Below are 14,726 nucleotides of genomic sequence, written 5' to 3' on the forward strand. Positions count from 1 at the left end.
ACATTATTTGTACAAAATCTTAATTTATTTATCCATTCCTAAATAATTAAATGGTCAGGCTATTTCGTATCAGTGCAATACGCTATTTGTTAAAACGGATGACTCCCGCTCTTACGTGCAAGTCTGCGTGGCTATTATGAACTATCGTATCTGTTCAAGTTGTATTTAAATTTTAAATTGAAGGAATTTTTATTTAGTCGACAGAAATATCTTTGGTAGGAATGTAAGTTAAATGTAGGCATCATTGAAAAGATATATTTTTTCGAATGTGATCGCGCAATTCTGATTGAGTTGACGCGCACCGACGCATCGAGGCCCGCGTGCTATTGTGGTTTTGCCTGCGTGCCTCAATGAGTCACCCTCCCCTCGCTCTTACTTTTTTACCGCTCATCTAATGAATACACTGAGTATGGCTTTACCAAAACAATCATTGATGGTGAATAAAGTATCCATTATTCATAAAGCTTCAATTGGTGATCTGTCTTTCTGCGTTAACCGCATATTTTTTCATACGTCTCAAACCAAGGGGATGCGAGGGTAAAATGAATCGGGAAGCGCGCATATATACTCAGTGCACCCCCTCTCAGGAATCGAACCTCGGGCGTCGGCACTAGAGGCAAAGCCTCTACTATTGCACTACGGCGTGTGGTTTGTCTATTTGAGAGTATGTAGATGGGGGTATATATATATACATATATATATATACCCGCGCTTCGCAGCGGAGAAGTAGTGTGTTAAAGAAGTTATAAAAAAGAAAAGGGAACATTTTAAAAATAACGTAACATGATTGTCAATATACAGTAATTGTTTTGTGAGTGTTATGAGTGTTGCTGTCATCAAGGATTTGATTATCATTATTTCTTTCAATCAGGTTCGTATTTGTAGGATGTGTTGTGTTCAAGTTACATTCCGTGTTTGTCAATCGTTGTAAAGATGACAGGTTTCATTCATCAATTCCTTTCTTACTGCATCAATAAATAGCTCATCTTCCTCTTTATCTGAGACGTGACACACTGCATGCACGGGTTTTTTTTTACACTGTCTTCCTTTAGCGGGACATTGACTTTTTCCACTGTGTGCTTTGTTTCTGCAGTAGCTGCACTTATGAATATGCTTGTATGTATCACACGCTTCATATTTTTTGCTGCCTTCTCAATTGTGTAATTCGGTTTTTGTTCAGCACTCTTTGGAACTGTTACTTTTGTCTGTGCACTGCGTCATTTCACGTGAGCCGCTCGGTGTACATGCATCGAAGGTTCCCAGCTGTGCTGGTGCTATCTCGTGCGATGTCCACGGCTGTATTTAATGTTAGCTAAGACCCGGCACTTAAAAGTTTCTCTCGCAGTTTCGTCGAGTTTGTGCCAAACACCACCCTGACCATCTCATCTTCCTCTGCATAAGGACAGTCCTTCACCCGTGAATATTTAGTTGCAGTGTTTCTATTGGATTGCCGCTGATGGACAGCCTTATATGGGCAGGCACTAAATTATGTGGGAGGCGTAACTTTGCCTCCCACGGGCATCGAGTAGAAGTCTATTATAGTATATGGACGAAAAAATAGGTTCCAGTTATAACCATTACGCGTAGAATTTCGAAATGAAACCTGCCCAACTTTTGTAAGTAAGCTGTAAGGAATGAGCCTGCCAAATTTCAGCCTTCTACCTACACAGTAAGTTGGAGAATTAATGATGAGTAAGTTAGTGAGTGAGTGAGTGAGTCAGTGAGTGAGTGAGTGAGTGAGTCAGTGAGGGCTTTGCTTTTTTTTTAGTATAGATATGTTTATATGTGTGTGTGTGTGTATATATATATATATATGACAGCAACACTCATAACAGTGACAAAACAATTACATTGACAATCATGTTACGTTATTTTCAAAATGTTTCCTTTTCGGGCGGCACGGTGGCGCAGTGGTAGCGCTGCTGCCTCGCAGTAAGGAGACCTGGGTTCGCTTCCCGGGTCCTCCCTGCGTGGAGTTTGCATGTTCTCCCCGTGTCTGCGTGGGTTTCCTCCGGGCGCTCCGGTTTTCTCCCACAATCCAAAGACATGCAGGTTAGGTGGATTGGCAATTCTAAATTGGCCTTGGTGTGTGGGTGTGTTTGTGTGTGTCCTGCGGTGGGTTGGCACCCTGCCCAGGATTGTTTCCTGCCTTGTGCCCTGTGTTGGCTGGGATTGGCTCCAGCAGACCCCCGTGACCCTATTCGGATTCAGCGGGTTAGATAATGGATGGATGGATGGATGTTTCCTTTTCTTTTTCATTACTTCTTTAACACACTACTTCTCCGCTGCAAAGCGCGGGTATTTTGCTAGTCTAAGATAATACCACTGCAAGTTTGCAGTGGCTGAAAAGAGGCTTAAATAGACCCAGGCGCAGAAAAGAGCCTGATTAAAAAAGATGAGTTTCACCCCTCTAGTGTCAAATACAAATATAATAATCAACAAAGTAATCAAAGACTGTGAAGGCATAATTAACCTAACACTGGATACTACCAACATACAATAGGATTAGCAATGATGGTATCATTATATAAAATAAAGGTAAAAAAGAAACATTCAATAACAAAAATACAATACAAATGAAACAAGAAAAAAACTTCAGGACAAGACCCATAGCAAAACATGACAATGGTCAACACAATCCGAAATGGCGCTCCTGGGTAACGCCTTTCTGCAGTTTTGTAAATAACTCATCCATGCTCTTATCTTAGTTTTCTCAGTGCATGCATTTAAAAATGCTATTTAAGGGAATGCAGGACATCCTGAAAAAATAACTATAATCCCAATTATAATTGAAAACTTTATAATTAAACATTTTAAACAAAGAGTGAATGTGATTTGACTCGCTTACTTAACATAATTGCCAATTTTTTGATTGTCTAATAGAAATGATAATTTTTCTTGTTATGTGATAAGCTAGAAGAGTATGTATAATGTGATCCTTGGAAATGAGTTAAGATCCGTGTTTGTATGCAGCAGAAAGACACCTGAGTCAGAATGCTCAGATCATATTTTCAAAAATGCAAAAAAAATGTTTTTCATATAACTTTCTGGGCAGCTAACCTCATCAGTAACATCAAAGGGAAACTAAAGGGAGCAAAGTGAAAAAAAAATAAATAATACAGATGAATAAAAGTTGGTAGCATATCTGATTTCAAAGGGAGGTGGTGTTTACTGAATAAAAGCTTATTTGAAGGGAACTGATCTACCTGTGGGCAGTGCCCTCCAGGTAGTTTAAAAGAGAGAAAATAAATATTATATTTTTGAGCTGTTTCACCTAATGGTAGAATATATAGAAAGAAAATGTTTTCAGTTGCAGTAGTGGCCTTTGAGGCACACACTATTTAGATGAATACTAATTGTGTTGGAGTCTTTCTCAGTTTTTTTTTTCTCACAAGGTTTCAGGAAATGGATCATAAACATGAACATGAGCAGGAGTGCAACAGGTACGTCAGTTAATTTGTGTTTTCTAAAGCAATTGAATATGTGCCGGTTTGTCATGGCTCCAGAGAGTGGTGATGTATTGCAAGTTAGTCAGACATGCAAGTAAGAATTTCACTGTGTTCTATACTACTACTACTACTACTATTCTTCTTTTTTACTGCTATTCTATACTACTACTACTATTGCTACTGCTACTATTAATAAGTTATCTTAGCAGTTCAAATTTTACATTTTGTATAAAAACAAGTACACTAACAATTACAGGCTCCAGTTGCAACTTTAACATGTGCCTCCACATAATGTGTGAGCTAATTGAATATGAATATTTTGACCCCATCATTTCTTCTGCCCTATTTTGGATTTTGCTTTGTATTTCATGTGATGTATTATGTTATCATTATAATGGTAACATCGTCACACTGCTGTTTTTCTGGTTTTGTTTCATTAAGGTTTGGCACTATTTTGTGTCGATCCTGACATGACCACATCTGTGCTGTTTTCAGTTATTCTCCCTGTAGTTAGTTACATTATTAGTTGACTTGTCATTGCACCTATTAGTACTATTAATAACAACAGTTGGCAACTTAGCATTAAGACCTTTGCACTGAACTTTTGACAATTATGATATCCCACTCATAAAATTCAGAAGTGTGGACCTGCATTTATAGAAATCAGGTCTGAATAACACAAAGTAGGCCACAGCAGCACTGGGTTCCAAAAATTCAAGAAGCAGGCTTTTCAGCTTCTTCATCAAAAAAGATCCAAGCTTATAAAGTAGAACATGGCTACACAGAACAAAATAATTTATTTTAATAATAAGAATAATAAAGATTATTTAACCAAATATTAAAAAGCAAATATCTAAAACACTCCCCCAAAGATGAAAGTAGAAAAAAGAAAAAATCTAAATTCAAAAACTGATTTTAGCAAAGTTGAGAAGTCCATTAACTAGGATATACAATGAGATATTTACAAACTTCAAAAGACAAAAGTAACTGAAGAAAGGGTGTTGAGGAACACATGTGGGAAAACTGATGTTTGAGCATTAATAATGAAGTCGTGATTGATGACCAGCTGTTCTTTAGGAACCAAGTTGCTATTGTCTCCCGGCCCTGCAGATTCACTTTATACAACATTGTCTGGGCTACTGTAACTTTCTGCTGGCAGGAGTACCGGCATGTGTCACCAAGCTGCTACAGATGATACAAAATGTAGTAGCAAATCTAGCGTTCCACCAGTGGAGGTGGGAACATGTCACTCCTCTTTTCAGATCATTACAGTGGCTTCCTGTAGTGGTTCAGTACATATTAACTTAAAATCCTTGATGCTTTCCTACAGAGTAGTCACTGGTCAACACCTATATATGTGGAGACACGTGTGTGGGCTTATGCTCTTTCTCAGCCATTCAGGTCTACTGTTGAACAGTATCTGGTGATGCCACCCCATGTGGTATCAAATCTCAGTCCAAACTTTTTTAATGTGTAGCTCCTGACTGGTGAAACAGGCTGCCCACCTACATTTCACATTCTGACTTCCTCAATATGTTTAAAATGCATCTGAAGACTCTCTTGTTCGGTGAATTTAGTGCACTTATATTATCTGCTAGAGTTTTTACCTAGAATTCGTAACCAGCTTTTATTTTGTTCTGAGCTCTACAATTGTGATGATCAATTTTATTCCCTCGTCCTGTAACACTTGTTTCCCAAATAGTCCTCCAGACTGATGATAACTTAATCATGTTGACCTCTTTTGTAAGTCGCTTTGGATAAAAGTGTATGCTAGGCAAATAAATGTAAATGAAAAGAGCTGAGAGCAGTCACTCAGCTGCAGCATCATGGACCCCACCCCTAAGGTTCAACATATAAAGCACAAGGATAATAATAAACAGAATTAGTATAAAATACAGAATAATTAATTCAAAAGAAAGTACTAATTAAAGAATAATACAGTGCCAAAAGAAACAAAAAACATATTCAATCACATAAAAGACAGACGAATTCACAAAAGACTTTAAAATAAATAAAAAGAAGAAGAACTAAAGTCAGAGAGGGACCCCATAACATACCTTTGTTGTAAAATTGGAGTTCCAATGCACATAATTCTACAATTCTCCAAAATGCCCATTAGGGGGAAATTTACCTTCAAGCTAACTGTAAGGGCCAACAGGAAATTTTATTTAATGAAAGTTTACTTTCATAAAAATGCTCTGAACCACATAGAAAGCACAAAGGATAAATTCATTGCCCAAAAAGGCAAAGGCAATCCAAGGTGAACAAAGTCCCAACACAGAATCCAAAAATGTAGTTAAAAATAAAGCATGAAACATAAAGCATAAAAAATCCAAAAATCACAATAGAAACACAAACAAACTTACTGACTCCCTTGGACATTTGAATGAACTACCAGGAAGTGTGGGAATCCATCACCTCTATAGAGCTAAGGGCAGTCTCTGGTGGTGATGGGCAGGTGGCCCTGCCTCTTGGAGAACCACCCAGAAGACAAAAGATGAATAACACAGGCACTGAATTCAAAGCAGATAATTAACAAAAGTACAATTAACATAAATAAATGACACCACAATGAACAAAAAGGACATTAAACAAGGCATTGAACCCCAAACAAGGCAAGTCCTGGCTGAAACAGAATTCCCTCATTGCTGACTTTAATTTTTGGTTAGTGAATCTGTTTTTGGCAATTCATTTCTAGTTTTTTACCCCAGCCTTTAATACCACTACCTGTTTAACATTTATAATTGTGTGTGCTCTTTTAATACTTCCATTCTCCAGTTTTTTTTTTATTCCATTCTGTCTTAGAATGATTGTTCTTTCTCTTTGAGAGCCCATAATACTGAATTAAAGAATTAAAGACTCCTCCTCATACCCAAAAATCCTAGATATGAAAATGTTCAGCAGTTCTTTTCCATCATTTCTGCATCCTCCCCAATGACATTGTTCTTGCTACCAAAGATAAAGTGACCTTAGGCTTGTGTAGTAAAATCTGTAAGTGTGGTCTGCATAGTAAACATCCCAGTTACCAGTTACTATGATTGACCACAGAGGACTTTCTTGGTTCTATGTTTTAACTTACATTTAGTTTACAATATTTTTAAACAAATTATGTTACAATGTTAGGTTATCATTTAGTTGCACAGGTTAGAATAAATGTAGTGATTAGATATAGTCTGAACTCATATTTTAAGTCAGAAAGCATCAACATTTTTGTAATAATTTTGTTTGGGTTGGCTGCACAGCTTTCCTGTGGATACATGCTGTGTCTGTAGCCAAAATGGTAAAATTTTGACCTTGATCAGTCAGATTCTTTTGTTGTTTATGAGAAGTAAACATGGCTGATTTGCTCACCATTTACACCAAAGAAGAGCTGCAAAGCAGTGATCCACATCTTAGGGACTGAAGGTGTACCCGGGGTGAAAACCATAGAAGGCTTTCTGCACAATTTGGAGAAAGTGTTTTACCACAGTGAAATATTTATGAATAGACTGAGGAGTTCAAAAATGGTTAGATACGTGTTGAGCACAAAAAAGATGTGAGACACACATCCACTTCCAATTCTGACAACAAACCTGTATTATGATTCTGATGTGCCGATGAAGATTTTGGCCACTGGTATACCTTTAGTCCTTATTAAACAGATCACTTCTCACTGCAGAGCTACCATGTTTATTCCTAGAAAATAACAAAAGAAACTAATTGATCAAGGTTGAAACTTTACCAGTGTGACCATGGACACACTATGTTTCCATATGTTCGTGGTGAAAGCTGTACAGCCAACCCAAATAAAATTATCACGAAAGTGTGGATAATTATTGACTTACCCTTGTAATAAATTAAAGGGATAGGTCTAAAAAAAATGCTGTGTTGTGTGTTGTTGGCATGGATTCTAAAATGTGTATCATTTTACCTTTGGCTTAACAGGGGAATTGCACAGCACACATGGAACTGAAGCATGAAATACATGAATTTATGCATAGAAATTGTTTCCTTTGATTTTATGAGTCCATCCTCAGTTCACACCTTGTGCATAAACTAAGCTGTCTCAGTCCAGGAATTCACTCTGTGATTAGCAGTGTTAAATGACACAACAAACACGGATTAAGATTTGGGTTACCACTTTAGTAACCCCATATAATTTGACAGTTTGAGTAGATTAAAGTTGTAGTTGCATCTTTACTGAGGTGAGTCCAAAAAGAACCAAAGTAGTTAATTGATTTGCTGGTTTTTGAAGAAAGATGGTAGGAAAGGGCAGATCCAGGAGAACAGACACCAGAGATGACATCAGTGATTGTAGGGTTGTCAATGCCTCGGTCTGGGAGAAATGAGAAAGGATTAGAGAACAGTGCCAGTACCTGGCTTGGCAAGTAATTATATTTACTAGAGCCCGTAAACTGTCTGCCATGTGCACGTGTGTGACACCAGCTGAATGTAAACTGGAGGCATTCACATTACAAAGAAGCTCTCTCATCTGGATGAACACTAAAGAGTAAACTCCTCCCATTCTGCAGATGAGACAGCTTCTAAGTTGCAATGACATGCTTATGTTGGTGTGACATTATTCCTCCTACAACAACTTGAGACTGGATTGTTACATTTGTTCCCCTCACAGAGCAAAATCCTGTCACATTACCATTTGTGTCAGTCCAGGAATTCGCTCTGTAATGGGCTAAACCTGCAGCTTAAGAAGCTGTCCCATTTGCAATGTGTGTAAGGCTCCTCTCCTTATTGCTCACCAAGATGAGACAGTGTCTATGCAAGACGATCCAGTTTGTGGCTGATAGGAAGTGTTTAGCAGTGACACACAGAATAACATTCATTTTTTTACAGTATAAATATGAGGAAGCTAAAATGAAATATAAAATATCACACAATAAAATGCAAAATCAGTAACAAATACACACATGCAATATACCTGATATGTATAAACTCATGCATAGGCTGATAATTAGACCATTGTTTCACAACAGGACATGTACTTTGAATATATAAGTAAGCAATGTTTCCTAAAGCAAAGAAACATAATTGGTCCAGAATGGGGGCTTCCTGAAAGGGTCACTATAGAGCAGAAAATCTCTGTATATAATGGCAATACCATTAACCACATGATGTTTAATGGACCGCAAGTGCTGCGACCAACATCTGGCCTTTCAAAAGACCAACGATCTGATCAGTATTAGAGCTGCTTGAGTTGATTGTGTGACAACGCATTCTTGGTATGCAGCAAAAAAAGCAACTACTAGTCATTAATAATAATAATAATAATAGTATATTTTACTAAATCACTTAATGAAAAGTCTGATGTCTGACCAATGACACATCACCATGGTTTCCATGCTAATTTTCATACTGCTGAGAGCACTGCATTTTTATTTATCAATTTGATTCTATATGAGAATATAGCAACTCAAAGGGAACTACTGTATAGTAAATGGGGGACAGGAAACAAAATCCCAGTATACACTGATGATGGAAAAAAAAGCTTTCTATGGTTCACCGTCCTTACCAAAAGTCAAATCTAACTAACCTACATCCATTAATCTCCTAGGGTAACATAATGGTGCGGTGGTAGTAGTCTATACCTCACAGTCATAAGACCAGTGTTTGTGGCTCGGGTCCTTCTTGTGTGGAGTTTGCATATTCTCTGTGTCTGTCTGGGTCTCCTCTGGTTTCACCCATCTGTCCAAAGACATGCAGGTTAATTAGCGATGCTAAATTGGCTTTGGTGGGTGTATGTGTGTGTTTGGCCTGTGATGGACTGGTGCCCAGTCCAGGGTTTGTTTGTGCCTTGTACCTTTAATTAGTTGTGATAGGCACCAGCTCCTTTGTTTCACAGGTCTGGATTAAGCAGGTTAGAAAATGACACGAGAAAGATCTCATCCCTGGACTCGGACATTGCTTTTTAGTTGAAGATAAATCAACTCCTTTAATTGTAAGCATAGCATGCTGAAGGTACTGGAATACAGAAAAGCCAATAAAGATTTTGACTAGTCCCAGTTCAGCCTTTACTCCCTCTATTGTGGTGCTTTGCATAAAAAATCCAGTTGGGAAATGTCAGAGTCAGTAATGAGGCAATAATTTGTTTTATAATCTTCTGAAAAGGCAAGCAGAAACAAGTACACCTTACTATAATGATGTGATGTTTTCATGTGTGTCACAAATATAACATAATCAAAGGTCATTGTAATAAAAATAAATATCTTTAAAATGCTTACTATGAAAAACACTTTCAATCATAATATACCTTAACTCATATGAACAAAATAAAGCAAAACATGCTGCAACATGGGCGGCACGGTAGCACAGTGGGTAGCGCTGCTGTCTCGCAGTTAGGAGACCCAGGTTCCTCTGGGTGCTCTGGTTTCCTCCCACAGTCCAAAGACATACAGGTTAGGTGCATTGGCGATCCTAGATTGTCCCTAGTGTGTGCTTGGTGCGTGTGCGTGCCCTGAGGTGGGCTGGCGCCCTGCCCGGGGTTTGTTTCCTGCCTTGCACCCTGTGTTGGCTGGGATTGGCTCCAGAAGACCCCTGTGAACCTGTAGTTAGGATATAGCGGGATGGATGGATGTTGTAACATGTTTGAATACTCTCTAAAACTACCTTTTACTTTGATTTTTTTATTGTTCCAGCTGCAAAGCACTTAATTGAGATTCACAGCTTAATCAGTTAAATTAAAGTTTAACATTAGTTAAGCCACAGTACCACAATGCAACAGGTTCACTCCTTAAACTGGTCATAGTCTCCTCCACTTAAAATAAAAGTTCCTCTACTTCTGACCCTACTTTAACAGCCCAGTAATAGGTTAACTGATGTGAGCCAATGGTGGGACTGACCTGATATAGGCATATTGCACGCCAATTAATTAATACAGTATGTAGTAAACATTTAACAGACCAACCATCCAGTATCCATTCAATTCTGTGGTCATGAGGGCTGTGGCCTATACCATCAGATTCTGCTACAGGTAGAAATTAAACATGAATGGGATAGCAATTCATCTCAAGATGTCATTCTCAATCAGATGGGCCTAATTTAGTGAATCCAATTATACTAACTTTTTTAATAAGGAAGGAAAAGGGAATAGTGAAAGCTAGGGGGGGCCACTGAGCCCTAAACCCCAAACACAATACACAAAACAAGTCCTGGATTCAACTAAAAGGGGAGATTTATTACAAAATACCTTTTATAATAATCACACAGGTTGTCTCTTTTTTTTCTCTTTGACCGCACTTCTACTCTTCCAAGGTGAGTGTTGCCTATCTCCACTCCCAGCTCCGACTCGCCTGGATAAGGCAGAGCAGGCTCTTTTATTGGAGTCCCAGGAGACTCCAGTAAATGTAGACATTGGAAGCAAGTCCCCAAATATAGGGCATGTAACTCCCTGTAGCATCCCCTTGTGGCACGTATAGACTCCAGCTTGGCTGCACTCCCTGACTACAATTCCTGGCATTCCCTGCAGGTGTCCTACTGGGTACTGCAGTCCATGGATGCTGCCATCTAGAGTGTGGGGGAGGACAATAAGCTGAATATACTGCCTTCACCTGTCCTTCCTTAATAATGGTGCTCTAGCCAGTTAAGGTTCCCAGGTTAAGTCTGGCTGAGACACCGGCCCTCACATGTCATCCCTCACACAATACACAGAGAACAACTTCATAAGTTGCTCAGAGGACATTACATGTAGATGGCTTAGCATGCATGGCAGCTTGTTACCTTTGTAGTGACGTATGAAAGGCTGTCTGCCTCTCTAAATCAGTGGAGAGCCAGTTTGTGTTTCTTTATTTCTTTATTTACATACAGGCTATTTAGATAGCGCCATTCAGTTCATATTTAGAAAATGTGTGGTGCTTAGTCATTTATAACTGATGATCTTTACTTAAAGAAAGAAAGAATACCAATATTTTTAAATATTCGCAAAAGCAAAACCTAAACCTTCAAAAGTTTTGACTTATCATAATAACAATGTAATCATTGCAATTCAAGTCAGCATAGGGTCACTCTATAACAAAACTGTAATTTCCTTCTATTTAACCATTTAACAGAAGTAAGGTGAATTCTGTTATACCAGTATTGTCATTATGATAAAACTGAATTTGTTTATTGGCTGATAAGGGATAAGCTAATGTTCTTAAACTTGCTGATCCATTACTGTGCTAAGTTGACTAGTAACTAAAATGATCATCTCCCCAGTATAGCCTTTTTTACCAGTAACAGTCAAAACTTCTGTTTGTCTGAAACAAACTGCCTTTATTTTACTTATTTTTTTAAATTAATTTTATTGTAATCATTCCATACAAATCGATCAATTTTTACAAAAAATAGGATTGGGAACAAGTCGACCCCTACCCCTGAGAAAGAGAGCAAGGCCAACGGAGTAAAACTTAAGGTTTGTAAACATACCTAAATTGATGAGTTTGACAGGCCAATAGAGATGAATAGAGAAGAAAAGGAAATGTGGAGATAATTGCTTCCTCGGTGCTTCAAGTGCGTATTCTAAAATATTATTGATTAGATCCTGCAATGTTTTGAAAAAAATCTGCACAGATCCTCTAACTGGGTATTTGATTTTTTCCAGTTTCAAATAGTATAACACATCGTTTTCCCACTGACTTAAAAGAGGAGAATTACGATTCTTCCAGTTTAGCAAAAAAAGTCTGTGTGCCAAAAGTGTAGCGAATGCAATCACAGTTTGTTTGTCCTTCTCCACTTTAAACCCATCTGGAAGAACACCAAACACAGCTGTTAATGGGTTAGAAGGGATTGTCACACCAATGCTGTCTGAAAGGCACTTAAAAATTTTGGTCCAAAATGATGTTAATTTGGTGCAGGCCCAAAACATGTGACCCAGTGAGGCTGGGACTTGATTGCAGCGTTCCCAGGTTGGATCTTGCCCTGGAAACATTTTGGAGAGTTTTAGGTGAGACAGATGTGCTCGATATATAATTTTCAGTTGAATAATTGTATGTTTTGCACATATGGAACTCAAGTGAATTCTCTGCATTGCTATTTTCCACTCCTTTTCTGATATATTGATTTTGAGGTCTTTTTCCCAGTGTCCTCTTGGATCTTTTAAAGGAAGGGACTGTAAAATAATTTTATATATTGCAGAGATGGTGTCTAAGTCCTTGAAATTGAGCAATATTTTTTCCAGCATGGATGAGGGTACAAGATGAGAAAAATCGGGCAGGTTCTGTTTAACAAAGTTCCTAATTTGTAGATAGTGAAAGAAATGTGTAGCTGGAAAGTTAAATTTGGAATGTAATTGTTCATAGGATGCAAAGATGTTGTGTATATAAAGATCTCTAAGCAAGTTAATCCCACATTTTTTCCAGATATTAAAAACTGTATATATTTGCGAGGGTTCTCTTGCAGAGGTGCCACAGATAAAAGCTTCTCCATCTTAAAATGCTTAAAATGGTTCCATATTCTGAGTGAGTGAAGCACAATTGGGTTATTAGTATATTGCCTATAATTTGCATTTATTGGGGCACAAAGCAGGGTATATAAAGAAGTACTGCAGGATTTTACTTCTATTGCGGACCAGGCCTGTGTATGTTCATCTATTTGTGTCCAGGTTTTTATAGTTTGTATGTTTGCTGCCCAGTAATAAAACTAAAGGTTGGGTAAAGCCATGCCACCTTCTGTCTTGGGTCTTTGTAGGGTCGCTCTTTGGATACGTGGATCTTTTGAGTTCCAAATAAATGAGGTTATTGTTGAATCTAATTGCTTAAAAAATTATTTATTGATGTATATAGGAATGTTGACTCAGCCTTTCTGTTGTGTGTCTGAGTGAGCCACACTAAGCATGGAGAACAGAAAGAAGAGCAGAGAATTGTCTGAGGACTTAGGAACAAAAATTGTGGAAAAATATCAACAATCTCAAGGCTACAAGTCCATTTCCAGAGATCTTCATGTTCCTTTGTCCACTGTGCACAACATAATCAAGAAGTTCACAACACATGGCACTGTAGCTAATCTCCCTGGGCATGGATGGAAGAGAAAAATTGATAAAAGACTGCAACGAAGGATAGTCTGAATGTTGGATAAACAACTCCAATCAACTTCAAAACATATTCAAGCTGTTCTGCAGACTCAGGGTGCAACAGTGTCAGTTTGAATTATCCGTCAACATCTGAACGAAATGAAACACTATGGCAGGAGAGCCAGGAGGACACTACTGCAGACACAGAAACATAAAAAAGCCAGGCTGGAGTTTGCCAAAATGTACTTGAGGAAGCCAAAATCCTTCTGGGCGAACGTCTTGTGGACAGATGAGACCAAGGTAGAGTTTTTTGGTAAAGCTCATCATTCTACTGTTTACAGAAAATGGAATGAGGCCTACGAAGAAAAGAACACAGTACCTCTACAGTCAAACATGGTGGAGGTTCTAAGATGTTTTTGGGATGTTTTGCTGCATCTGGCACTGGATGCCTTGACTGTGTGCAAGGCATCATGAAATCTGAAGACTACCAAAATATATTGGGACGCAATGTAGGGCCCAGTGTCAGAAAGCTGGGTCTGTGTCAGAGGTCATGGGTGTTCCAGCAGGACAATGACCCCAAACATACCTCTAAAAGCACCCAGAAATGAATAAAGACAAAGCGCTGGAGAATTCTGAAGTGGCCAGCAATGAGTCCAGATCTAAATCCGATTGAACACTTATGGAGAGATCTCAAAATTGCTGTTGGGAGAAGGCGCCCTTCAAATCTGAGAGACCTTGGGCAGTTTGCAAAAGAAGAGTGGTCAGAAATTCCAGTTGAGAGGTGTAACAAGCTTGTTGATGGTTATAGGAAGCGCTTGATTTCAGTTATTTTTTCCAAACAGCGTGCAACCAAATATTAAGTTGAGGGTGCCAATAATTTTGTCCAGCCCGGTTTTTGAGTTTTGTGTGAAATGATGTCAGATTTGGCTTTTTTCCCCTGTTTTTTTGTGTTGTTCCAATGCACATAAAGGAAATAAACATGTGTATACCAAAACATTTGCAATTGCAACAATTTTCTGGTAGAAATGGTGCATTTTCTGAGAAAATTCCAGGGGTGCCGATAATTTCGGCCATGACTGTATATACAGTACTATATCATCTGCATATAGAGAAAGTTCCAGTCCTTCTCTGATAATCCCCTTTATCTGATCAGCATTTCGACAGTGAACCGCCAGTGGTTCAATGGCAATTGCAAATAGCAGTGGTGACAAGGGGCATCCTTGTCTGGTACCACATTCTAGTTTAAAGTAGTCTGAACAAATGTTGTTAATACAAACTGAAGCTCCTGGATTGGTATA

General features: G+C 38.4%; 1 long non-coding RNA gene across 1 annotated transcript in view; it reads left to right on the top strand.

Moving 5' to 3' along the window:
* Nucleotides 1-3,295: 3,295 nt before the first annotated feature.
* The window catches only part of LOC120534281, a 72,419-nt gene continuing 60,988 nt past the window's right edge, over nucleotides 3,296-14,726 (top strand). The window contains exon 1 of the long non-coding RNA XR_005634716.1: nucleotides 3,296-3,443. This is a non-coding gene — a long non-coding RNA (uncharacterized LOC120534281). The remainder of the gene's footprint in view (nucleotides 3,444-14,726) is intronic.

This window comes from Polypterus senegalus, chromosome 1 (genome assembly GCF_016835505.1).
Source record: "Polypterus senegalus isolate Bchr_013 chromosome 1, ASM1683550v1, whole genome shotgun sequence".
Classification (NCBI taxonomy): domain Eukaryota; kingdom Metazoa; phylum Chordata; class Cladistia; order Polypteriformes; family Polypteridae; genus Polypterus; species Polypterus senegalus.